This window comes from Anabrus simplex, chromosome 8, assembly GCF_040414725.1.
Source record: "Anabrus simplex isolate iqAnaSimp1 chromosome 8, ASM4041472v1, whole genome shotgun sequence".
NCBI classification, from domain to species: Eukaryota; Metazoa; Arthropoda; class Insecta; order Orthoptera; family Tettigoniidae; genus Anabrus; species Anabrus simplex.
The window spans coordinates 45582321-45609732 of record NC_090272.1 but is presented as its reverse complement, the minus strand read 5'-3'; the positions used below and the strand labels follow the sequence as shown (position 1 = coordinate 45609732).

Sequence of the window (27412 nt, the reverse complement as noted above, 5' to 3'; positions counted from 1 at the left end):
ATAACAAGATCAGGTACACAGCCTACTAATAACAACTGTCCAAATCGAAAACCATTAGAATGTCTATGTTCGTAGCCAAGTCGTCGTGGGTCAAGATGGCGGTATAATCCCTTCACATCAACTTATCTTTAAGAGACTATTTACACACCTCTCGAATACACTTTTATTTGATGCTATATCAAGCTCTTGTCTCCTATTAATATTGTTAAAGAGTGTTGGGAGGCGGATTACGAAAGATCGTTGAAGTATTGAGTGCTGAGTGTGGGGAATGTGGAGAAGGTCTTTGGTTCTGGTGGAGCGGGAAGGAACACGGAGAGAGAAGAGTGAGGCAAGATGTTCCGAGTGGTAATGCCCATTTAAGATATCGTGGAGGAAACTCAGGTCAGCTACCTGTCGCCTGATGTGCAGCGGTGACATATTAATTGCCATTAATACCTGCTGCGTAGACAGAAATCTGAGCTTGGGGTTTCTGTTCCTTACAACTGCAGCAAAGAAGGATACTGCTTAGTATTGGAGGGGGAGGCTGTTGTCCAAATAGGAGAGCAGTAGTTTAAGAGAGGTTGAATGATCGTAAGGAAGAAGTGACGAAGAGCATTGGGGTCAGAAATTTCTGTGAAGCGATAGAGAATGCCTAGTAATTTCATAGCCTTGGTTGTATATGTTTCTATGTGGGTCTTAAATTATAATTTTGTGTCGGATATTACACCTAGGTCACGCTGTTGCGTAACTACGGTGATGGGCTTGTTGAGTAGGTAATATGATGTCGGTAGAGGAGATTTACGTAGTGTTATGGTCATGTAGCTGTATTTTTGTGGATTGGGGATATTGAGAAATATGGTATGAAAATCAGTGTGGAGAAGAGCAAAACAGTAGTGATGATAAGAGGAGAACGAGAATGAAAAGGAATCGTTAGTATTAAGGGACAAAACCTTGAGGTTGTTGAATACTCGGAAAGTGAAATAATTCAAGATGCAGAAGATGGAGAAGGAGATCAACAGAAGGGTGCAAGCGAGAAATACCAGAATGCAAGGAACGTGGTGTGGAACGGTGAAGTTGCTATGAAATGTAAAGAGATAATGTACAAGATGTACTACATCTAAGGAATATGGTAGGGAAGTCAAGGAGAGACGCAATAAGAAATATTGAGGTCAGAAAAGAGATAGGGGTAGAAAACTGAGTGACAGGATAGAGAAGAATAAACTGAGATGTTTTGGACGTGGTATGAGAATGCAGGAGGGAAGGATACCAAAACAAGTATTGGAGGCTAAAATAGAAGGAAAGAGGGCAAGAGGGAGGCCCACAGCAAGATGGATGGACTCTGTCAAGAAGAGAATAAGAAAAAGATGACTGGACTGGAATACAAATACTGAACAGGAGTGGTGGAAGGAGAGGCAACGGTGGAGAAGTGCCGTCAATACCCTGACCTGGCAAGAGCTGGACAAGGGGAAATGATGATGATTATATATTTATTGTCCGCCTCTGTGGTGTAGTGGTTAGCGTGATTAGCTGCCACCCCCGGAGGTCCGGGTTCGATTCCCGGCTCTGCCACGAAATTTGAAAAGTGGTACGAGGGCTGGAACGGGGTCCACTCAGCCTCGGGAGGTCAACTGAGTAGAGGTGGGTTCGATTCCCACCTCAGCCATCCTGGAAGTGGTTTTCCGTGGTTTCCCACTTCTCCTCCAGGCGAATGCCGGGATGGTACCTAACTTAAGGCCACGGCCGATTCCTTCCCTCTTCCTTGCCTGTCCCATCCAATCTTCCCATCCCTCCACAAGGCCCCTGTTCAGCATAGCAGGCGAGGCCGCCTGGGCGAGATACTGGTCATTCTCCCCAGTTGTATCCCTGACCCAAAGTCTGAATCTCCAGGACACTGCCCTTGAGGCGGTAGAGGTGGGATCGCTCGTTGAGTCCGAGGGAAAAACCGACCCTGGAGGGTAACCAGATTACGAACGAACGAACGAACGAATTATATATTTATTTATATCAAATTCAATTTTACCATAAATTTATATTTATGACCTTCACTAAATGAACAGATAGTATTACAAATTACCTGAATGTAGTTCATGACTTGTTACCTTTCACTTACTTCCGCTCCATATTCTGTTTTTGTGAGCAATAAACATACACATACTGTAGGCTACTACATACACTGAAGGACACTCCTGAGAGAAAAAACAGTATAGCCGAAAAGGAAATTCAGACCTGTTACACAAGTTCCTGGAAATGTAGGACAGTATAGTAATACGTGAACGAGAGACTTTAGAATAGCATTCTGTCATTCGAGCGGTATTCTTCTGGGAAGTATTGCGATCCTGTTAAAACTGAAGTGCCCGGCTGAGTGGCTCAGACGGTAGAGCGATGGGCATCTGACCCCAACTTGGTAGGTTCGATCCTGGCTCAGTCCACTGGTATTTGAAGGTGCTCAGATACGTCAGCCTCGTGTCGGTAGATATAATGACACGTAAAAGAACTCATGCGGGACAAAATTCCGACACCTTAGCGTCTCCGAAAAACGGAAGAGTAGTTATTGGAACATAAAATCAATAGGATTATTACTAAAACTGAAGTAGTAATTTCATCATCATGGTGTCGGGCTCCTTGCCGAATTGTCAGAGCAGTGGCCTGAGGGTCCCGGGTTCGATTCCCGGCTGGCCCGAGGATTTTAATCTTAAATAGTTAATTCCCTTGGTTCGGGTACTGGTTTTTTTGGTGCTGTCCTCAAAATCCATGCAAATGACAGACCACTTATTATTATTATTATTATTATTATTATTATTATTATTATTATTATTATTATTATTATTAACTGACCTACTTTTACGTACGGATCTGACTGAGGGCTTAAGACCGGATGGCCTTATTGTCTTCACGCACCTGTCCTAGTGAATATCCAAACCGCACTGTAAGGAATTCAAACCCGGGACATTAAATGTCTCCTAGTTATGACGGAGGAAGTTAAAGCAGTCTTGTTTGATATAAAGAATGACGATTTAACTGAAGTCTAAGGTCTACAGAACGGTCTATGGAACCGAGTGCTGGGCGGCCCTATGGAACCGAGTGCTGGGCGGCCACCAATTCACTGACAAGATATCCCCACCGGTTTGATCGTGTAGTTCGAACACTATCATAAATGCTGATGAACACCTGGAAGCAGATGGCCGATGTGCTTGCGGTCAGCCAAAACAGTACCAGATTGACACACTCAATGTAGATGATACTAATACCACCAGCTTTCGTCTCGAATTTGCACATAATCGTGCTAAATTACGTTCGATAATCTGAACAGCAGACCCTGCACTGGGACAGGACTTCGTTTAGAAGAAGGCAATCGGGTTGGATATCGAGTGGGTTTCGCTGTCGTCCTTATCATTATTTGAAAAGTGCAATTCCAAAATATTCTATTTCACTCTATATAAATGTTTTTAAAATGGGATTTTGGCACACAGTATTTAAAGCAGAAAATGCAAGGTGTATGTAAGACTAGTTTGGTTGTTGTTTCGTCATTAAGGTACATCAGCCTTATTTATTAATTTCCTTAGAAGAAGTTTTCTGTTGTGACTGTATAGTGACGATACCGGGGCAGTGTCGGAATCTGCAATTGCATCTACTGACACATACCACACATCTCATTCCCACCTTTCGTATCCCACATTTTTTATCAACTCTTCCCCTCTTCCAACTTCCCAAATATTAGGTTCGCTTTTCGTAATATTACAGTATGTTCGTTACGCCAAGAGAGTCTTACTTTCATTATCTTCCCGTTTGTTTTACCGATACCTCCATTTTCAAAGAGTCGTATCTCTGTTAGAAATGGATTATGGCGACTATAGGATAGGAAATGGCTAGGAGTGGGAAAGAAGTCTCCCTGGCCGTAATTCAGGTACAGCTCCAGCATTTGCCTGGTGTGAAAACGAGAAACCATGGAAAACCATCTTCAGGGCTGCCGACAATGGGATTCGAACCCACTATCCCCCGAATGCAAGCTCACAGCTGCGCGACCCTAACCGCAAGACCAAATCGCTCGGTCTTCCCTTAAACAACAATAACGACCAACACTACCGAAGTTTCCAGAAACCTGACCAAAGTGTATAGTCGCCCGAAGGAATTATTTTTAAGATGGTTTTGGATTGGTGTTTTAAATATTCCATTCGCTCAAATTCCCGAACTATTTGTTCCTGCCTTGTTTAAGAACTACCGATAATTTCACAACCGTTCTGTGATGTTCCTCCGCCTTTCATTTTCATCCGGCACGTGTATGACTTATCAGTTGATCTCCCTCTTCCTTCCAAACTGCCTGACTGGGGGAGCAGTTCCACTAGACGGTGAGTCACTCTAGAGCCCCAAACACCCTTGAGAAAACCCTTCCTCGTTAACCACATGGACAGCTTCTCGCTTTTAATATAGTATCATAAGGAAGGGGAAGAACACCGCTTAGCAATAAACTTTGACTACCTCATAGCGGCTTTCCTGTATAGATCGAAGACACTTCGACGATCCCCCCAAGGACCACAAGTGCATGACGACATAGGAAAGTTGAGAATGACCTGGCTTTATTTTTGAAGTAAGGCCGCAGCTACAGTGTGCAGATCTTGTTTTGACTCCATTGCATTGCCAGAACCTATAATAGAGCACCAGAATAACAATCTAAATGGAACAGCGCAGCTCGGAAGGAACGGGAGATATTATTTAACACCACGCACCTTCCAACTGGTTTTCATCTTCCATGAAGAACTTGGGTTGTCCTGAACAGAATCCGAACCAACCTCGGCTGATGTGGTTCTCTGCTTTATAAGTGTGGTATGCGAACTTCCCCCGACTATGAACTGTGGTGGAGTGAATCAAACTATCCGTCACATAATAGAATGTTCGAGCACAGCGTACTCTGTATCATTGGAGGACTTTGTGGTAGCATTCAGGCAGGCCATACATTGGCTGGACATACTAGGCATGCTACTACTACTACACGTTTTCACTCCTCCCCTGAAGGGGGGGCTCTTAGATGATCCCGTCTCTCTGGCCAGGAGATTTGTATTGGAGAAGGTGAGAGCGTTGGCCCCGTGGCCTGAACTAGAAATTGTGCCACCATTCGCCTAAGAGGATAAAAAGCCACGAAAAACCATTCTCAGGACCAGTAACGGCGCTAGGAAGCTGCCCCCCCCCCCGCAATAATTGAAAACAGGTCCCTCGTTTCATGATAAGGAAACTTAAAGTTTATTTCGTAGTACAAGGTTGTATATTATTACAATGAACAGCAACGATAATAATAATAAGAAGAAGAAGTTACACAATTTCGTTTTCAAATCCGTAGGAATTAAAATAATACACTTATATGACTCTCTCTCTCTCTCTCTCTCAAAAATGCTTATTCCATTATTATTTTTTTTGCTAGCGGCTGAACGTCGCACCGACACGGATAGGTTTTATGGCGACGAAGAGACAGGGAAGGCCTAGGAGTTGGAATGTAGCGGTCGTGGTCTTAATTAAGGTACAGCCCCAGCATTTTCCTGGGGAAATCACGGAAAACCATCTTCAGAGCTGTCGACAGTGGGATTCGAACCCACCATCTCCCAGATGAAAGGTCACAGCCGCGTGCCCCTAACCGCACGGCCAAAATTCCAATTAGAGTAACCAAAACATGCTGACCGTCACAATATTGAAAAAATAATTTACTATTATTTACAGCTCAACCGTCCGCCGTAGGCCTACTTAGCTACACTGACTGCCGATAGTTATAAACAGGCTGGAAACTTCAGTATTTAGTGTCAGATAAGGAGGATGTCTTTGCTATCGCATCTTCGCTGGATACTGGGATCTCAGAACTGGCTAGTTACTTCAAAAGGCTTGTTGATTGTTGTGAGTGGCAACAAGGGATGATTATTATCAGAACAGGTTGGGAAACCCACATTATTTCGTAAATAAGCACTGTGCTCCTACTGACAAAAGAAACTCTGCAGTACGACGGCCAAAGTTTGGAATAATCCTCTGCAACACAAATAATACTGTGTTGTGTGCTGTAGTTTTATCAATATGTAGTCCGACTCGTTGGCTGAACTGGCCTTCGGTTCAGAGGGTCCCAGGTTCGATTCCCGGCCGGGTCGGGGATTTTAACCTTAATTAGTTAATTTCAATGGCACGGGGGCTGGGTGTATGTGTTGTCTTCATCATCATTTCATTCTCATCACGACGCGCAGGTCGCCTACGGGAGTCAAATAGAAAGACCTGCACCTGGCGAGCCGAACCCGTCCTGGGATATCCCGGCACTAAAAGCCATACGACATTTCACATTTCAGTATGTAAAATCGCTCTTCAGCTACTGAATTAAGAAACATTCATGGGCCCCTCACAAGCCATGCCCCGCCCCCCGGGGTCTGCGAGGTCCTTATCGCCGCCACGTTGAGATCCACAGTAACACGACGAAAGTGGATCAAAGTGACGGGCCTTGCGACTTGAACCTCATTAAGATGTCTCATGGGATGTGCTTGTTGACGTACTGCACAATGTGCTCAAATGACCGCAGTAGTATGTGTACCTCACAACGATATACAGACGCACCGCAATTCACTTTGTCTTGAGGGGTCACCTGACAGTTTAATGCATGGCTACGCCTACAGATGGAGTATAACTTCGATTTGACATACCCTGAGTAGCTAAGGTCTCAAGGTGTGCTGGTCGACCATTGGAACCACATCAACCAAATTAACGTTCGCATACCAGACGTTACAAAACACGTTCCCCTAATCTTTTGAACTGTGTATTGTACCGGGAACGCCGCTACGAGAGAAGTCCGAAGTATGTTTGTTGAACTTCGCGCGAGGTGGAAGGTAGGCAGCCCGCCGAACGCAGTGACGTACCCAGCGAGTGACGTGGCCGCCGAAGCCAGCTATACGCGACCATATATGGTAATGTTCCAGCTTACCCTCAAAAGTACATTTTGCGCTACTTTATCTCTATTTCGACACTGCCATCTTAAAAACCTTTACAATGGACGTAATCTGTCAAGATTTCAAGAAAATCCACCGAGTATTATAGGAGTTATAAGGGTAGATAATACCCGGGTTCTAGACACTTCCATGCGAACGTGTATAAAAGGAGGACCACCGGACCTACGAATTCAGTATCTGTCACTCCGCCCTCTCTGTGACACGGGTGACAGGAGGAGTATTGTGTGTGTCGAACTTCTAGTTGACAGTCTTCGAAATCCAAGTATTGGAACTTCGGTATTTTCTGTAAGTGTTGTGTCGGGACTTTATCATATTCTTGAAGTGCCTGATTGGGACTTTGTTATTTTCTGCGAGCATCGTGTTGGAACTTTGTCATATGGACACATTGGAACTTTGTTATTTTTTCGTGTGTCGTGATTGGACTTTGATATTTTCTTAAAGTGCCATATAGGAACTTCGTTATTTTTCTGAAGCGTCTCATTGGAACTTAGTTATTTTCGCCAAGTGTCGCGGTAAGACTTTATTATTTTATTAAGGTGACATACTGGAACATTGTCATCGGAACTTTATTTTCTTCAAGTGTTGTGTTGGGACTTTAATATTTTGACACATCGGAACTTTATTATTTCTACACATTGGAACTTTTTTTTTTTTTTTTTTTTTGAAGTGTCGCATAGGGACTTAGTTATCCGACGACGATTGAAAGGACTTTGAATTTTCACGAGTGTTGTGTACCACACTGAACTTACATTTCGAACTTATTCGAACTTGTATTTTGTGAATCAATTTCTGGAACATTGAAATTTTCCGAGCGTGTAGGATGAACTTGTGGCCTACCGATATAAACTTTCGTGTGAACGATATGACTTGTTTTCCCAAGTGCCTCATTGAACTTACGTCTTGTAAAAACTGTGGAACTTAGGGGACGTTCAATATTACGTTTAATTGTGAAATATGCAATATTTCCCAAGTGCTGCACGGGGACTTGTGTTTGATTCTTATCCTCATTAAAGACTGTGACAATTCAGAATACGCATGTCGCGTTCCCAGAAAGCCTAGAACTTTCCAGTATTTTGAGTGAATCCATAATTTATGAAATCAGACTTTTTCTTTCAAATATTACTTTCTTTAATGGCTATTCACTTCGCCTATCGACGGAACAGGACAGTTTCCGAGTGCTTATTCAGTTCATTGCCAATGTGTTTTAAATCTTCAGAACTATGCATTTAGAATTGAAGTGACAGTAATCCTCTAGAACATTCTGACTTACAGTAAGCTTGTGTTATGAACTTGCATTTCTACCTGTACAAAGTCAAAATCATATTGTTCTTCGAGTGATTATTCCAGAACGTTTCGATTTAATATCCAGAGTGCAGTAACAATCATTAAAAGGTTATATCTGTTCAGACAGTGCCATGAATGTGTGGAGTGCCGTGCAGAAAACTCAAGTGTGAATTACGTCCCAAATCGAACCCTGGAACGTGTGCAAATCTTCGAGACATTCCAGAACTCCTCATCCGAGCAGGTGTGGTCCCTGCCTAGGCGATGTCCAGCGCCATCCCAGGACTCGGAGGTACCAACCAGCCACGACACTTCCATGCTGCTGTACGAAGGTGATATGAACTTGCTTTTGATGATCAATAAACTCAATTTATCAAAAGAATCTTAAAATTGATAACTATACCCCTGTCTGTACCAACTCCAATGATAAAGCCACTCCCTAGGATAAAAACCATGCTCGTTAATTTAGTATCAAGCGCCTTAAAGATATGAACACTTTTACGGGTACAGTATATTGTGACAAATTATTAGAACCAATACGTACTCTTGCATTTCATATCCACAGCGATTTTTTGTACGTTTTTTGTTTCGTTTAACGTCGCACTAACACAGCGAAGGTGTTCAACGACGCAAGAATTGGAAAGGGCTATGGTTGGGAAGGTAGCATTCGTAAGTAAGGTACAGCCCCAGCATTTGCCTGGTGTGAAAATTAGACAGCACGGAAAAAAACATCTTCAGGGCTGCCGACGGTGGGATTCGAGCGCACTATCTCCCGAATGCAAGCTCACAGCTACACGACCCTAACCGCATGTCTAACTCGCTCGATGCGATTCTGTTCCATGTATTTTCTGTCAGTGTATTTTCTTAATACGAGTGATGTGTTTTGTCATACAGTGATATGGCCGATAAAGGATTATCAATTTTTCGTCAAACGAAGCCATTGTATTTCCTTCTTCTACATATAGCGTTCTCCGATATTGTTCTTTTTTCATGAGCTTTCCTATAGTGTTTTGTCTGCAATACAATCGCTGACATAACCACTAATGAAATGCTTGGAGTTTGCCAGCTTTTGCGTTCATGTGTTCGTTTGCGTCTAACGTACACGTTAAGGTAACTCATTCTGTGCGATTCCATTACACAAACTGGTCGCAATTTTTGTGTTACGTCACGTTCACGGTAACTATTCTGTACATCTTAACCTCAATCCTGCCACCCCTTGTTGCCTTTCAAATAGAACGCGTGGAAACGGTAGGCTTCAGCTACTTCACCTGATTTCATATAAACATATGCATTAAATACAGTCCAACTCATAGGCTAAATGGTCAGCGTTGAAGCCTCCGGTTTAGAGGGTCCCGGTTTCAATTCCCGGCCAGGTTGGGGATTTTGAATCGCGTCTGATTAATTCTTCTGACTCGGGGACTGTGATTTGTCAAAAACTTTTGTCAAAACTTCATATTCAGACAACGCACTACACTACCTAGTGATTACATCCCTCCATACAGGGTTGGCGTTAGGAAGGGCACCCCGTCGTAAAACAAGGCCAAAACCACATGTGCGACATAGTTCGCACCCATGACCCCACGGATGTGGGAAGCTGTAGAAGACGATATGCAGATATGCATTAAACATACTGTTCTAAGCAGCCTAAATAATACTAAATATGTTAAAATATGCACAATCAAAATTTGTAAATAGCTGAATCGAATTTTTTAAAGGCGCGTATGTCATTTTGACTAAACTTTTGGGAAAATATAAAAAGAACTGTGTGAAGACTAAAACGGTAAGTCTACAATGTATGAATTTTCGTATTTTTATCTGATTGGTGAATCATAAAGTGATTTTACATCAAACAAATTGTCACCTTCAAGTAAACATCATATTTTTATCTAATTATAAACTTTACGGGCTCACGCCCTTTAAAAATGCAGCCTCTAACTTGAGAAATCGAGTTAGAATTAACTGGAATTAAATTATTTTATTCTATGGAACTCCAAATGATATATTATTCTGAGTAATACATAACTTAGTCCGCCTCTGTGATGTACTGGTTAATGTGATTAGCTGCTACCCCCCCCCCGGAGGCCCGGGTTCGATTCCCGGCTATGCCACGAAATTTGAAAAATGTTACAAGGGCTGGAACGGGGTCCACTCAGTCTCCGGAGTTCAAATGAGTAGAGAGGGCGGGAGGGTTCAATTCCCACCTCAGCCATCTTCGTAGCGGTTTTCCTTGGTTTCTGACTTCCCCTCCAGGCAAATGCCGGGATGGTGCCCAACTTAAGGCCACGGCCGCTTCCTTCCTTTTTCCTTGTCTATCCCTTCCGATCTTCCCATCCCCCCTCAAGGCCTCTATTCATCATAGCAGGTGAGGCCGCCTGGGCGAAGTACTGGACCTCCTGACCAGTTGTCTCCACCCGACCCAAAGTTTCACGCGCCAGGACACTGCCCTTGAGACTGTAGAGGTGGGATCCCTCACTGAGATTGAGGGAAAAACCAACCCTGGAGGGTAAACGGATTAAGAAAGAAAGAATTCGGCCTCAAATTTGAGTACTTAGAAATATAAATAAAATATTTCCGAAAATACGTCTGAGTAAGATTTGAGTTCAGGAAACAAAAACTAATACTCTGATATCACAGTTGCTTCTTACTGTACAGAACAAATTACACAAGCAAAATAATATCATTAACATCAATATTTCTATCCAAACATTGTCTCTCTGTGGCTGCTGGTGCTTCGGAGCTATAGACCGAGTACATTTAATTCATCCATTGATGCATTCATAAATTCATCCATGCATTCTTCCATTGATTGATTCAATTAGGAATGCTCTCTCCTCAGTTTATGGTTATTCGTGATGGGAGAGAAGTGTTTATTCATTCATGTAGCCATTCATGTAATCAATTCATGCATAGTGTCCGTTGGATGTGAAGAAGAACTCTGTACAGACTTAAGACAAATAAATAAAGATGTTTATCCAAACTGCTCTTTTTTCAAAATTTTTATTCTGTATCGTTTTCATGTTCGGTTGGCCAAGAAGTCCTTATCCTCGTAATGAATCAGATCTTGTTTCTTAGAACCTGTTTTAAGTTTTTTGTTTTTAACAATTTGCTTTACGTCGCACCGACACATTTAGGTCTTACCACGACGATGGGATAGGAAAGGGCTAGGAGTGGGAAGGAAACGGCCGTGACCTTGATTAATGTACAGCCCCAGCATTTGCCTGGTGTGAAAATGGAAAATCACGGATAACCCTCTTCTGGGCTGCCAACAGTGGGGTTCGAACCTGCTATCTCCTGGATGCAAGGTCATAACTGCGCTCCCTGCACGGCCAATTCCTCCCGGCACCTTTTTACAATAGGAAAACAACCAATCTTTCGGCCTTTTCCAACTTTTAATGCACACTATCACTAGGGTAACGGTTAGTGTTATTAGCTGCCGTCCTCGGGGGCCCGGTACTGCCAAAGATTGGCAGGAGGGCTGGTATATAGTTGGAATGGTACATGCAGCTCACCTCCAATGCGGTTGTGCCTGAAATGAGCTGCACCACCTCGGAACGAGGACACGAGTTCACTTCACTAATTAAACAACAAAATTAAGCCCGAAAAGGGCCGTTTGTTAAGGAGGGGGAGGGGGGGTTGTTCCCTCCACTCCACTCAAATATTCCGACAAAAAAAAATTAAAACAAAATTAAGTGACGATGGAGTTTCCTTTTTTTTGACGGGTGGTCAAATGCCACTTCTACTGCCAGATTTATTTTCCCTCGACAGTGCAGTAAACAAAGATTTTTTTCGACTCTTGGGGTATTCTCGGAAACAGATGAGTAATAGGACATAGTTTTCACCGTGGGACTCTCATTTACTTGCCCGCAAACAAAAAATGTAGTGGCCTGTTACTCTCAACCAACGAGATATTTTAACGTAAAAGGTAAAATAAAATGTTAACGAATTAGAAACAGCGCTTAAATAGGTATTTATCACAAAACAGGCGCTAATGGTCAAAATATACTTTCATATGCACTAATAAATGCCTTTTATTTGTTATAGTTTGAGAAAAAAATCTATTTTTAATTTCACTCTGCATTTTTATATGTTACACGAATAAATAGGCATTTCAGGAAATATCATCAGTTTGATTTAAGCCGGCTCTGATAACAATCCATCAATTTTCTGATATTATTCTAGAGATCTCTTCTTACCGAGCTGAACGCCATCAGTTGTGTCAGGGTGTGATTTAAGAGTAAATCTTTGTTGTATTGAATTCAGCAGACAATTTGATAAATATCATTTGGTCAATAACATCTGCCACGTCGTTTATCAAGTGTGTACGATCCCGCTTTGAAAGCCTGCCATTGAACTGTTCAAGAGATACTATCGCACAATCCATCATATTTTACGCAGCTCACTGACTATCAATCACGCAAGCATGAGAGAAATCTTTCAATGTAGGTTTTGTTCTCACTGCTAAATTATAGCTGCGACCCGAGCGTGTAATTTAAATCTTCTCCTATCCAGATCGAGTATGTGGAGTTTCAATCAGTGTTGCAAACCGTGGAATAAGTTTAACCACTAAACGGCCGCTTGAAAACCACCAGAAACGACTAGTCGCACCCTCTTCTTCCCATCCAGCTTTGTTAAGTTGCGAAAATACTAAACAAATCGCCAGTCTGTTTCCAGTCATTCGACCGGGTCAGGAATGGAATGAATAAAGCCCCACCTAGCGGCGAGGATACGAATTTTGCCGGCTGCCGAAGCCTATCTCACTTCTCTGCGGCAGTGATTAATGACTGATACATGGAATGATATCGGAGAGTGTTGCTGGAATGAAAGTTGAAAGAGAAAACCGGAGTACCCGGAGATAAACCTGTCCCACCTCCAGCACAAATCTGACATGGAGTGACCGGGACATGAACCACGGAACCCACGGGTGAGAGGCCGGCGCACTGCCGCCTGAGCCACGGAGGCTGCCTTGGTCATCGGTATCGCTGAATAATGTTATTTGTTTTTACGTTCCACTAACTACTTTTACGGTTTTTGGAGAAGCCGAAGTGCCGGAATTTAGTCTCGCAGGAATTCTCTTACGTGCCAGTAAATCTACCGACACGAGGCTGACGTATTTGAGCACTTTCAAATAGCATTGGACTGAGCCAGGATCGAACCTGCCAAGTTGGGGTCAGAAGGCCAGCGCCTCAACCGTCTGAGCCGCACAGTCGGGCCGATATCGCTGAGAATTACATGTTTGGAACATGTACTGCCACTCTTCTTTTACCGTGACTTTAATTTTGAAATACCCTTGACCTTACAGCCCTGAAAGGCCTTGGCCTACCAGGGAACCGCTGTTCAGCTAGAAGGTCTGCAGACTACGTAGTGACGTGTAGTCAGGGCGATGAGTCCTCTTGACCACTATTCTTGGTTTTCTAGCCTCCTATCTCGTCGTCGAATAGCCGAATGAACCTCGAACCAGCCTTCACATCCAAGTAAAAATTGCTGACCTTTCTGGGAATCGAATCCGGAGCCTCCGGGTGAAAGGCGGTTGACTACCTTAGACCGCGGGACCAGGTACCGTGACTTTAATTACTCAAACAAAAGCCAGTTTCACAGCTAAACTGATACCAGATCAAGAGAAATCACGCACTATTTATGAAGTAGAACAGTTAAGTACATTCACGTACGGATGGCAGTTGTAAGAAAGTAATGTTATAAGAACGGAAATGATCAGAGCGCAAAGTGTTTTCTTTCTTAAAGTTTGGAGGTAGATGTGCTTCCGATGTAGTCCATCATATTTACTAGGGTTACAATACGTCCTGGTTTAGCCGAGACCGTACCGGTTTGGAAGCTCTGTCCCGGTGTCCCGCCCGGTTCATAGTTTTGTCCCGGCTTTTATGGAAACCGCTGCTCGAAAATAATTCACACTGGTTCATTCTTTGTATGTGATCTTGTGGTATTGACGTATTTTCATAACACGTTTGTCTTAAACACAACTAAAATCTATGAGATTATGTGTTGTTCCATGTGCACTACTAATGATCAAGAAGGCAGTGAGAGATTCTTTACGCCATATACGTCGTTCAGCTACGGGAGAAACATAGTCATTGTAATGGTTATTGTTTTCTCTGTTGTTTGGCGAGTATCGTCTTTCTCTTGTGCTAATGTTTCTTCTTTCTTTCCAAAATGCCGAAACGGAGTTGTTAATTAAAGATCCAACCAGGCCTTCGGAATTGAGGATCTGAGAAAAAGTTTACGTCAAGAAAAGTAAACAAATTCTTATTAGTTTTAAAATACCCAAGAACCACGACTTGGTTACGAAGTTTGTTTATGTTCCCAAACCGGTACTAAATGATAATCTTAGGTATTAGATGAGTTAGAATGTTTATTTAAAATTAAATATTTCAACTGATGATAGTGTAATGATGGTGATTACTAAACTTTGTTCTTAAGTATAAGAATTCAGTGTCCCGGTTTGTGGAAAACAAAATATGGTAACCCTATAATACACCGACTGACAGAGCAAATGCAACACCAAGAAGGAGTGGTTCGAAAGGGATGAAAGTTGGGGAAAAAACAGAGTCGGCACGGACGAATAATTGATGTTTATTTCAAACCGATATGCAGGTTACACAATGCGCACGGCATCGACTCAGTAGGATGTAGGACCACCGCGAGCGGCGATGCACGCAGAAACACGTCGAGGTACAGAGTCAATAAGAGTGCGGATGGTGTCCTGAGGGATGGTTCTCCATTCTCTGTCAACTATTTGCCACAGTTGGTCGTCCGTACGAGGCTGGGGCAGAGTTTGCAAACGGCGTCCAATGAGATCCCACACGTGTTCGATTGGCGAGAGATCCGGAGAGTACGTTGGCCACGGAAGCATCTGTACACCTCGTAGAGCCTGTTGGGAGATGCGAGCAGTGTGTGGGCGGGCATTATCCTGCTGAAACAGAGCATTGGGCAGCCCCTGAAGGTACGGGAGTGTCACCGGCCGCAGCACATGCTGCACGTAGCGGTGGGCATTTAACGTGCCTTGAATACGCACTAGAGGTGACGTGGAATCATACGCAATAGCGCCCCAAACCATGATGCCGCGTTGTCTAGCGGTAGGGCGCTCCACAGTTACTGCCGGATTTGACCTTTCTCCACGCCGACGCCACACTCGTCTGCGGTGACTATCACTGACAGAACAGAAGCGTGACTCATCGGAGAACACGACGTTCCGCCATTCCCTCATCCAAGTCGCTCTAGCCCGGCACCATGCCAGGCGTGCACGTCTATGCTGTGGAGTCAATGGTAGTCTTCTGAGCGGACGCCGGGAGTGCAGGCCTCCTTCAACCAATCGACGGGAAATTGTTCTGGTCGATATTGGAACAGCCAGGGTGTCTTGCACATGCTGAAGAATGGCGGTTGACGTGGCGTGCGGGGCTGCCACCGCTTGGCGGCGGATGCGCCGATCCTCGCGTGCTGACGTCACTCGGGCTGCGCCTGGACCCCTCGCACGTGCCACATGTCCCTGCGCCAACCATCTTCGCCACAGGCGCTGCACCGTGGACACATCCCTATGGGTATCGGCTGCGATTTGACGAAGCGACCAACCTGCCCTTCTCAGCCCGATCACCATACCCCTCGTAAAGTCGTCTGTCTGCTGGAAATGCCTCCGTTGACGGCGGCCTGGCATTCTTAGCTATACACGTGTCCTGTGGAACACGACAACACGTTCTACAATGACTGTCGGCTGAGAAATCACGATGCGAAGTGGGCCATTCGCCAACGCCGTGTCCCATTTATCGTTCGCTACGTGCGCAGCACAGCGGCGCATTTCACATCATGAGCATACCTCAGTGACGTCAGTCTACCCTGCAATTGGCATAAAGTTCTGACCACTCCTTCTTGGTGTTGCATTTGCTCTGTCAGTCAGTGTAATTTACACATTCATTCTTTCAATAGTTACTGTAGTTTGTTGAGGGTTTTCTGGTGTATTATCGTTAATGTTTGACGAAATAATTGTTTTTAACTCCTTTTATCAGAGGTTGTCAAACCACAAAATATGCTAGTACAATCGACTTTCAACATATTAGGTCGTGTTACGTACATTCAGTACGTGTTGAAGAGATGTTCTGTACTTAACATCGATTTCGATTACAATGCGGTCGTGAAAATTCCATATTCATATGCTAGTACACTCAACAAAATATTGTTAGTTATATTTTGACTTTTGTAGTAATTAGAGCTACTGAATCTTTAACCCTTTAAGGAAATGTTTTCAAACATCTGCATTTGCCCCCTCTCCTGAGATATTTTCCATGTTAACATGGGTATGTTTTGAGCTGGGGGGTCTATCTGGAATTAGCGTTAACAGAAAACCGACACCGTGGTAACTATGGTAACAATTGTTCGTCATCTCCATGCTAAGCAACTCTCTAACGGAGACAGCAGATAAGTACAGACAAATGTTCATCATTTACAGTACATTATTAACAGTACATTATTATTGTTTCATATTTTTCCATAACAACACCAATTCATAATCATTGACCAATTTACGCAACGTAAACAATGTTTTACATATATGCGCATAATGAAATGAAATGTCGTATGGCTTTTAGTGCCGGGATATCCCAGGACAGGTTCGGCTCGCCAGGTGCAGGTCTTTCTATTTGACTCCCGTAGGCGACCTGCGCATCGTGATGAGAATGAAATGATGATGAAGACAACACATACACCCAGCCCCCGTGCCGTTGGAATTAACCAATTAAGGGTAAAATCCCCGACTCTGCCGGGAATCGAACCCGGGACCCTCTGAACTGAAGGCCAGGACGCTGACCGTTCAGCCAACGAGTCGGGCTATGCGCATGATTAATAGTGATTTGATAGTATATGAGGATGTTCACGTAGAACAAAACTTGTCATTCTTTGTTTAACAGTGTGTATTTTTATAGCTATGCTATAGTGTTATATATTGTTTGAACTAGTGTTTCCAGCAGACTGGAAAGCTTTTAAGATACATTAACATCCAGTTGCATTGCAAGTAAATAGTTATTATTTGGCATGTACTTAAACAATTTGACATCATTAGCAAATAGAAGGCATCGAAAATGATTAACAAATGTTGGCAAATCATTAATGAACAATAACAAGTACAAAGAGCCCCTCTTGAGGGACGCCGGACAAAACATGGTACTGGAAGGTTCTAGTCTGGTTAAGCGTTAGGTACTTACTGCGTCCAATGAAATAAGAAGAACTCTAGAGAGAGGAAAGGCCAAAATTCGATAATTTCACTAGTAAAATCTCACGATTAAGCTTATCGAATTATTTGTGAAATGCATGTTACATCGTATCAACAGGCACATTTCTGTTCATCCAGTCTGAAATAAATTGAAATACTTAATCGAATTTATTTAAGTAGACCTTTCAGGATAAAAGCCATGCTGGCATTGTGATATACTGTATGTGTTTTCGTGTGATTAAAAATTCTAAAATAAGGAAGATACGCAAATATTTTTGCCGGAACACAGATTACAGAAATATCTCTATAATTTTCTACTTTAATAAAATCACCAGACTTTAAAATGGGACAAACTCTACTCATTCCCAAAGATCTGGAAATGACTGTCATCTAATAATTAAGTTATATATAGTGCACAGAGGAAGCATCAATACATCCGCATAACCTTTAATAAGATATGATGGTGTACCATCTGTCCAGTGGCTTTCTTTCGCTTTAACTTTTGAATTATTCGCATATATTGAATGTCATTAATTGATTCCAGAGACAAGCTATTGGTAAGAACATTTTGTTAATTTAAAAAATGTTTTAATTTTCGGACTGTCTGGAATACATACTTTGCTAGTATTTTGCAAATTCATCGTCCATTTCTTTACTACTTACAAGGGGATGTTCCTGGAATACCAAATTTTATGAAGAACTACTGTGTTTCTTACTTTTAATGAAATTCCAAAATGTTCTGTGACGAGTTTTACTATTTAACTCGGTATGAAAGATGTAGATGTTATAGGCCTTAGCCATAAGAATCTTTCTATGTTTACGGAGTTCTCTATACACATGTCTTTATGTTTTCTGTATCTTTCTTTCGTTTTGATTACGTCGATAATTTCTTTAGTAAACCAACAAGGGTGTTTCCTCCATGTGTAAACTTTCCTCCGAGGAAAAGTTTGATGAATTACTCCACGAAATACTTTTAAAAAATAATCTCAAAGCTTCATCAGAGTCATCGAATACTTCCAAGCGTTCGCAAACGGCCTGTTTCAATAAATTGCACAACTTATAGAAATCGGCCCTAGGGGAAAAGTAAACTGCTGATGGAACATTATTAACCCAAGTCACATTGATATCAGATTTAAATTTAAATCATAAAGCAAGATAACGTGAGTCTTCCGGTATTAAGGGAGAAAGGCTTCTGGACATGTTTTTAATGCCAGTGTCATTAGATAAAATTATATCTAGGCCTAATGTTTTCTCATATGTATTTTGAATGTCATCGTACAACTTAGAAATTAATCATCTTTTTAATGTCGAAAACATTCCTTAGCAGACAAAGTAAGTAATTTCCTCAACTGTGCCGAAAGCTAAAGGGCTGAAGGGCCCGAAAAGATTTCAAATTGTGAGTCTTGGATAGCTCTATCAAACTAAACATACAAATTTCGAAAAATCGCTTCCGATAAAAATTCAGTTCAGGAAACAGCCTGAAATCGAGTGTTTTTTACACGTTTTATTTTTGATTCATATCCTAGCCACATTAACGTATTTACATAATTCTTTCTGTAATGTGTTCCTTGGTTCTAATACCCTCAGACATTTTTGATTTTTGAAAAATATCCACACCTAATGAATGTTGTTATAAGGGCTTAAGTGATACTCTGCATTGACTCACATTATCGCTCGTAGTGGTACTTACGTGAAATAATCCACTGACTCACATTATCGCTCATAGTGGTACTTAAGTGAAATAATCCACTGACTCACATTAGCGATAGTGGAACTTACGTGAAATAATCCACTGACTCACATTATCGCTCATAGTGGTACTTAAGTGAAATAATCCACTGACTCACATTATCGCTCGTAGTGGTACTTACGTGAAATAATCCACTGACTCACATTAGCGATAGTGGTACTTAAGTGAAATAATGCATTGACTCACATTAGCGCTCATAGTGGTAGAAAAAAGGCAAACTGCTGATCTAATCGACCGAATAACTATGATTAAGAAATGGACTGTAATTTATATAAATAAATAATGAATATATTCTCATACTTTATTATATTTTATTTACCTAAAATTCGTAGCTCTTATCCCTAGGATGTTTTCAACACTGAGTTGCTTGCCTGAAAGGCAAGAACTGTGGATTTTTCTAGTGACTAAACAAAAACTTTTCAACGACGGGATATCTTCACGGTTTGAATATCTTGAATATCTGGCATCTGAAAACCGAAAGCAGTTGAAGCTTAAGAGGTCTTGTACACTTTTTTGTTTGGTTCATTTATTCCTGACCGAGCTCGATAGCTGCAGTCGCTTAAGTATCCAGTAATCGGGAGATAGTGGGTTCGAGCCCCACTGTCGGCAGCCCTGAAGATGGTTTTCCGTGGTTTTCCATTTTCACACCAGGCGAATGCCGGGACTGTACCTTAATTAAGGCCACGGCCACTTCGTTCCAATTCCCAGGCCTTTCCTATCCCATCGTCGCCATAAGACGTATCTGTGTCGGTGCGACGTAAAGCAAATAGCAAAATAAAATTATTCCTGTCTTCGTTAGGTGGAATACGATCCGTATTACCCTTCTTTCTTTTCACATGCACCTTCTTTTGGATTTATTCATCTTCTGCTCATGTTTCACTTTCCACATTAAGAAGGAGTGATTCCTCAAGGTGGCCCTCTCAAGCACTGTGGATGCCCAGCCCCCTGTCGAACCTGGGAAGCGGAAATGAAAGACATCGCAAAGAACAGTAGCGGATGAAATGAAGAATTCGTCTATGAAAGAGGCACTGTGTATAGATGTGGAATACGTCCGTATCCTGCTTTATTTTCATGTCTTGTCTCCTATGTCTGTCCTCTTAAATGCTCCCTCGACCCATCCCAGTCTGTCATTTTGTTTAGACTCTAGATGTAGAGAGAACAGCCAATTAGCTTCAGCATTAGAGGTGGGAGTGGTTGTTGTTTTGACGGGAGAAAGGCCAAGACATTATAAACGCAAATGGAAATCAGTTCTATTTTAACGTAGACTTAACGCTCCTCGACAACGGGTGCATGGAAAGAGAAATTATAAGACTCTTTTAGTGTTTGGGTAGAACGAGTATATCACCGATAGCATTTAACTTACGATTATGTTTAATGTCTCAACTGACAGAGAAAAGAGGAGACTACCTGTAGCAAAAAGACAATTGAGAATCTGAAGAGAAGTTTTCATGAAATAGCTCTTCAAAGTAAAACAAAAGTAGTGCTAAATCTGACGTCACACGCATACTCTGTTATAAGATGGCGCTGTGCTGACTCGCGCGCTCAGGTGGAGGCTAGCTGAAACAGCCAAAACAATTTAATAAGCAAGTCTACGAAACCCTCAAAACCCTGCGGTCGTTACAATAGTGACAGCCTATCGCCATTGTTCTCTGTTTCCCTACCGTCACATTAGCACACAGCAGTTTTCAGCGAAGCTGAAATATGGGACGACTATGTCTGGCATGGTAATGGTTGTGACCGTAATCGAGGTGCAGGTCCACCATTTGTCTCCTGGAAAAAAATATAGGAACCACCACGAAAAACATCTCAAGGGGAATATGAATAACCTATCCCCCTAATGTTACATTTGCTAACTTCTTGATCCAGTTTCTCAAGAACTGCTTCATGCAATTTAATGGAACATTTCCATGTTACTTATACATGATTCATGTACTCCGTTTTCCGTCCAGGGTTGGCTTTCCCTTCGGACTCAGCAAGGAATCCCACCTCTACCGCCTCAAGGGCAGTGTTTGTTCAACGGGATAAAACTGGGGAAGACGACCAGTACCTCGTCCAGGCGGCCTCATCTGCTATGCTGCGGCCTTGTAGGGAGATGGGATAATTGGAAGGGATAGACAAGGATGAGGGAAGGAAGCGGCCGTGGCCTTAAGTTAAGTACAATCGCGATCACAAGAATTCCGGGTGGAAAAGGAAACAGGTAACGTTTGGGCAAAGATTTTGGCAAACCCTGAGGATGAAGGAGAAGTAACCAAGACAACGTTACATGTGTTCGTCTTCCAAGAGGTGTGGCTTGCGACGTTGCGCACTCAGAGGTCACTCCCAACTCCATTTTTTGGGAACTGATTAAGTTGTTTATATGGTTAAAACTTCTGGCTATACTAGCTTTTCCTAATCAAGGAAAACAATTAGTTAGCTGTAATTTAATTGCCATGAAGTGTGCACGATGTAATCCCACCCCAATATATGGCATTTAGTTGTTTCATCAGCGCTGACAATAACTTAATAGGAACGGTTTTCCAAACGCTCTTGCGTCTCTGATAATCATAATTATTTAATGCCAGATTATTGTTACTTTGGTTTCTGAGGATAACAATTATTATTAGTAGTAGTAGTGCTATTAGTAATAGTATTTAACAGGGCCGATATTGACGAAAATAAGGGTCATTCTTTCTTACAGTGGTTGAGCGCGATGCCATTTGATAATGAAGTCATAGTCGAGACCGCTAACATTTCAGCCAGACCTCGCACACAAGAATTACAAAGAAACTGGAGAATTTGACCCATCAATGAGTTGACATACACATTACGCCTGTTGCCTTGAAAGAGGCGTGTGGTTCCTCCCTTCATTGTCGAGCCAGTGGAACGTGTGGGCAGGCGGGGAAGCAAGTACCTTCTCCTCCGCGTGTGTTTCGTTCATGCTAGGTATCCTCGTACTACCGTTTTCTCCACCTCCCCTCACTCTTCAATGTGTGCATGTGTTAACGCGTCTGATGGATGTGACCAATGAGAGAGTGTGTTTAATCTGAATCTGAGGGCTGTACTGATTTCTTGTCTGAAATGAATATTTCTGGCCACGAAATACTAAAGATTTCGAATGTACCATCCCGGCTTTTTCCTGGAGGAGAAATGGGAAACCACGGAAAACCACTTCGGGGATGGCTGAGGAGGGAATCGACCCCCCCCCCCGTATTCATTTGACCTCTGGAGGCTGAGTGGAATCGGTTCCAGCCCTCGTACCACTTTTCAAATTTCGTGGCAGAGCCGGAAATCAAAGCCAGGCCTCCAGCGGTGGCAGCTAATCACACTAACCACTACACCATAGAGGCGGACGCCCAATTTCTTAATCCTGAATTAACACATCTCATGTACGTGATGGCATTTAGTGGCAACAGGCCGTCGTCACCGTCAGATAGCTCCTCACGTAGGCTGAGTGGACCTCGGTGGTAGTAATGATTATTGTTTTAAGATGAAGTACAACTAGGCAAACATCCTCTATATAACACTGATCAGAAAAAAAATGGAAGGGTTCCGACACTTCGAAAAATGAAGGTATCGGCCGAAGAAAAACAAGGGCCACGAAGTGCGTGAAAACGAAAGACTCCCGAGGCCTCGGGAACCTAATACCTTCGGGGTCGGATAAGAACAAGAGTCGACCAAGGGAGTTCGGATAGGATAGATGGAAGTGAGGAGCCTGACACAAGTAAGTGGAAGTAATGCCAGGACTCAGCTAAGGGCCCCGTGGTCGCGAACTCACGATCCAAAGTTCAGAACACCTGGAGCCCCTTTTAGTCTCCTCTAACGACAGGTAGGGGATACTGAGGGTGTTATTCTACCGCCCCCACCCACAGGGGATCGGAAAAGAACAACAGTCGACCAAGGGAGGTCGGATAGGATAGACGAAAGTGAGGAGTCTGGCACAAGTAAGTGGAAGCAATACCAGGACTCAGCTAAGGGCCCCGTGGCCGCGGGCGGATTCGAACTAGCCTTCAAGTCCAGATAAAAATTTCTGACGTAGGCGGGAATCGAACCCGGGGCCTTCGGGGAAGAGACAAGCATGCTAGAACTACACCACGGTTCGGCCGATACATGGCCCAACAATAACGAAAATTAATTTATTTTTAAGAGTGTTACTCTAAAAAGCTCTCAACGGAATTTTCAGCACTTGTAATTGTGAAGCGACCGAGCAAGTGACCACGCGTAGCTTATCAGTTTACATGCGGAAGATAGTGGGTTCGAATCCCACTGTCGGCAGACCTAAATATGGTTTTCCGTGGTTTCCCATTTTTCACACCAGCCATATGCCATATACCTTGATTAAGGCCACGGTCGCTTTCCTATCCCATCGTCGTCACAAGATCCATCTGTGTCGGTGCGACATAAAGCAAATTGTAATATATATATATATATATATATATATATATATATACTGTAAATATGAAGCACTAATTTGTTTCCTATTTCTCAGTTCCTTGTTCTTTTTGTACCTTTTCTTATTAACGCTTCTAGGTGGCTATTGCCATTTTATTCCAGATGAGCGTTAAACCTTGCTGAAAACAACTGGATGGGACGATTAATGTTTAACCTAGACGGACTTCCACTTCTTTCAGCAATGCCAAGTTCAAAATATTATTCATGCAATAAATGGACAGATGTCGTCCTTCGTATTATCGTTTTCCTTGACTTTGATACCAAGAATAAAATGAGAGAGAGTTGCTTTAGACCCTTTATTTGATTTACATCTACCTGCCTTCTAAAATATCAACAATTGTGGTGATGATTGTATCAAAGCTTCCATTATTATTATTATTATTATTATTATTATTATTATTATTATTATTATTATTATTATTATTTCGTGGCCTTTTCCCAATTACGTGGGGTCGGCACTTAAGTATATTAAGCCCAGTTTTAAGGCCAGATGCCCTTCCTGACGCCAACTCTTTGAGAACGGATGTATTCACCTTTGCATGTTTCCGTGGTGGTTGGTAGCGTGAACTGTTGGATGGAGAGGAGTGTTAAAACAATCACGAATACTCATGCCCCGAGCTAGAGGAATTAGTCAACGGGGTTAAAATCCTCGACTTGACCGGGAATCGAACTCCGGGCCCCCTGAACCGAAGGCCAGTATGCTGACCGTTCAATGAATGAGCCAGACGAATATTATTATTTTTATTATTATTTCTTTGCTATTCCGTTTACTCTCCATGGTTGTTTTTTTCCTTCAGCGAAGGATCCCACCTCCTCCGCCTCAAGGGCAGTGTCCTAGAATGTGAGACATTTGGTCGTGGATATAACTGGGCAGGAGGACCAGAACCTCGCCCAGGTGGCCTCATTGCTATGATTAACAGGTGCGTTGTGGGGGGGGATTGGAAGACTGGAAGGGATACACAAGGAGGAGGGAAGGAAGCGGGCGTGGGCTCAAGTTAAGTAGCATCCCAGTATTTGCCTGGAGGAAAATTGGGAAATAACGGAAAATCACTTCGAGGATGGTTGAGGCGGGAATCGAACCCCGCTCTACTCAGCTGATCTCCCGAGCCTGAGTGGAACCCGTTCTAGCTCTCGCACCAATTTTCAAATTTCGTGGAAAAGCCGGGTCACGAACCCTAGCCTCCGCGGGTGGCAGCTAATCAGACTAACCACTACACCACAGAGACGGACATTATTGTTATTATTATTATTATTATTATTATTATTATTATTATTATTATTAGTTCCTAGCGGTTGATCGTCACACCATTTCACGTAGCAACAGGCGGTAGGAAAGGGCTAGGACGAGGAAGGAAGCGCATGAATCCTCAATTAGGGTACTAGGTGTGAAGAGAGGAAACGACAGAAAATCGTCTTCATCTTCAGGGCTGTCGATGTTGCAGTTCTAATACACCATCTGAAGAATGCAAGCTTACTGTCACGCAGCCAACTCAATTATTATTATTTCTTTAACGTAGCGATTTTAACAGATGACACAGAATGCCAGAAGTGCGTACACCAGGAATTATCGAAAAACATTGTCATGTTTTTCAACAGAAGAGATTTATCAAATACAGTATCCTTGGTATCATACTCTTTCTGAGAAGTGTAATTGTTTTAAAGTATAATTACACACTTGTAATACACATCACTAGTCTTGTTAATGCAATAGTAATTACCATGATAATTACCTCTGTATGAAATTTATGGCAGAATTGAACATCAAACCCAGTGTCTCGAAAGATAAGCTTTTAATATTAGTCTAGTAGTAGTAGTGGTGGTAGTAGTAGTAGTAGTAGTAGTAATTAAAAGTTAGTGGGACGTAAGAAAACAATAACATTGTTAGTAGTAGTAATTCAAAGATTATTCCCTGGTGTGGCGAGCATACTGCAATTTACACCCATTCATAATGAATAAGAATTAATTGATGAGCAATGAGCATCAATATACAGTAATAGTTATTTATAAGGTACACAGGAAATCAACCGTTTCAATGATTGTCAAGCTTCATTAAGACCTTTCAGTATTAGGTCACCTTATTTACAATAACTAATAGTATACCACATGCTTTAATAAACACCAGCTTACGGTCCACTCACGCATCATGCGTCAGCAAATAAACCGTGGATATAAACATCGGAGAAATACTCCAAAGTAAAATGATCGTTTATTTTCGGGAAATTCTACAACATTTTATTTTCCCTTAAATATTTCCTCAATAGCATTTAAAATAAAGCGGAAAAATCACAAACTTCGACACAAAACCATCTTGCATCAAAATAACCTACCTCAACTCTCACATTATCGATTTTCTGAGCAGCGTTCGAGCTTCGTTCTGGAGCGTTTTATAAATAAAACAGCGGGAACATATGGTACTACCTGTTAAGTAGGACCTGACTCTCGGAAATTCCTTTCTAAATCTAAAATATTTAAGCACCATTCATTACAAATGCCGCTTTTCTTTGTGCGAAAAAAAAAATGTTAGTATTAGGCTATGAATATAAGGCCGTTATTTGGGTAATTATGTCATAACCACAACAGAGTTTCTCTATTAATAAAATTCAAGTAGAGGAAAACAGAAAGCAACATTTCTAAATCACTGTCAGTTTTACAATCTGACAGGTGTAGTTTCGCAACCAAATGCAATACCTTGTATTTACAAGTATCGCCGTACACGAGTTAGATTTAAGCAATTAGCATGTTGTTATTGAAATACACACACACATTTGCACCACGCAAACTTTAAGTGCGGTCAATACATCACGGAATTTCTCGACAGTCTTAGCGGCAAACAGTTTATACATGCCCTATTACATGAATCAATCGAGCTGTATTTTGGTAAGAATATGAACATTGCAATGCATAATTACAATTTCTAATAAAGGAGAGGTAAATCTGAACTTACATGATCTGCGGGGAAGGTCACTGGCTCTCCAGTATCACTCAGCTGTAGGAGACAATAGCGGCTGAATGTTAGCAAACAGATAATCCACAACACAGACGATATTTCTTTGTTAGTCGAGCTATAAACACACACACGCTAGAGCATACGATTTAAGACAACTAGAAACACACAAAACATAACACAGCGAGTGAACATGCTTCACGTAATGGAGTATACCGGACTATAACCGTGGAAAACAAAAGGCAAGTTTGACAGGAGATAGTGCTGCTTTCCTGCGAGTTAGACTACCACTAGAGCGGCCAGCTGTTTTTGCTCTGGATCCACAGCGCACGCGTCTGGGTCGCAGTGACACGGCTTGCCTGGCCTGCTCCCCTAACAAAGAGATCGTTATTCTGGAACGGCCGCATACAAATCTCAGCAGCTGCAAGATTCCAACGCGGAGCTATTGACGCGGGAGAATTCGAATTTCTAAACTTATTGACAATATCTGTCACCTTCTGCACCTCGGAAATACAGTTTGTAGATTTGAAAACACTTCTTACTTTCCTGATAAATAACATAAACATAGTCTTATAATATCAGACTCTACAAATAATAATAATAATAATAATAATAATAATAATAATAATAATAATAATAATAATAATAATAATAATAATTGTACCGGGCGGTACACCTCTACACCGTTTATTTAAAAGTTGCGCCAGTTGAAACTCCTCTTCTGGAGGAAGGTTGAACTTTATCTACTCTATTAATTCTCTACTTTCTCAGAAGATGTCACCACGTGGAAAATTTTGAGTTTTTGAACTGTGTCACTTTTGATGTGTTTTTGTTTCGCTTGAAGTAAGAAGTGT

At 42.2% G+C, this 27412-nt stretch overlaps 1 protein-coding gene across 1 annotated transcript in view; it reads right to left on the bottom strand.

Annotated features, from left to right (window-relative positions):
• Nucleotides 1–26856, bottom strand: part of Oatp30B (Organic anion transporting polypeptide 30B) — a 1136150-nt gene extending 1109294 nt beyond the window's left edge. Inside the window, exon 1 of the mRNA XM_067152180.2 lies at nucleotides 26559–26856. The gene's annotated coding sequence lies outside the window, so the exon portion shown is untranslated. The remainder of the gene's footprint in view (nucleotides 1–26558) is intronic.
• Between the last annotated feature and the right edge of the window lie 556 nt (nucleotides 26857–27412).